Source organism: Nematolebias whitei, chromosome 19, assembly GCF_014905685.2.
Source record: "Nematolebias whitei isolate Nwh7 chromosome 19, NemWhi1, whole genome shotgun sequence".
Taxonomy (NCBI): Eukaryota; Metazoa; Chordata; class Actinopteri; order Cyprinodontiformes; family Rivulidae; genus Nematolebias; species Nematolebias whitei.
In genome coordinates this window covers 34,331,372-34,332,555 of record NC_056516.1, presented here as the reverse complement: position 1 = coordinate 34,332,555, position 1,184 = coordinate 34,331,372, and positions in this window count along the sequence as shown.

The window sequence follows — 1,184 nt, the reverse complement described above, 5'->3', positions numbered from 1 at the left end:
AATTACAAATAATTTGATATTTTTGGAATAACACTTTACACAAATTAGCACCTTTAACACTTGTTTTGAATATAAGAATTTTGTTAGTTTCCCATTTTGGTGTTCGGTTCATTTTAATGAGTAAAAAGAACTTTTCACTGCAGCTCTGTTTCCCTGAAAGATTTCCAATTGATCTTAAAAAAATATATAATAAAAATATATTAAGTTGAAAATTACTGTATCTGCCATAAAGTAAAATATACCTTTTTGGGAATGACATTTAGACTTTTATAAAAATCTTAAAAGTTTCTCAATCACATTTTTTATCAGATTGTTTGTGTTAAAGTCAGAGAGCCGTGTCTCTCTGCACTCACAGGTTTTTGTACGACGCTTCAGTCTCTTTGGATCACTGTGGTACACGTTCGGTGGAGGAACCAGACTCGAGGTTGGAAGTAAGTTGATTACTTATTTATTTATTAAGTTTATGACAAATTTTATTTAAACTGAAAATATATAGCAATTTTAAAGTTGTACTAATTTTATCTGTTGGAGTTAAATTGAGATTTATTTGTTTTATTTTGATTTTTGCCACAGATTCTAAATATTGAACGAGATAAAGATTTCAGTCTGATGGTACTGAAGTAAAATTTAAACACTTTTGTTGGTGTAGTTAATTAAAAAAACATTCTTTTTCAAAAACTGTTTATTAAATAGTGTTAATGTAACTACAGTTAAAACAAAATTATTGAAAAGGACAGAACAAGAAAGTAAATAATTCTCCAAACAACTCACTCTGACAGTTTGTAAAGAATTTAAACTGCATGAATTCTTTCAATAATAAAGTTGGTGTCGTTTGGATCCAGTCTCACCAGTTACTCAGTGTTGGTACCAGCACAACTGATCCACTGGGTTGTGCTCCCTGGTGGCTGATTGATTAAAATAAGAAAGTAAATCTAGTAAAAGTGTTTGCTGCAGTTTGGAGAAACGTCTCATTGTTGTAATTATTAAAAGGATTGATATTCAAGAAAAACTTTTTCTTTTTTTAAATAATTTTAACGTTGGATTAAAACATTTCAGGACAAGTTGTGATTGTCTCTGAGCTGATTTCCACCAGAGGTTTGTTAAAGGGAAGTGAAACTTTGTGTGAGGAGTGACCGCTGAAGCAGAACACATCTGGCAGAAACTCCCCAACACAGAAAATGACC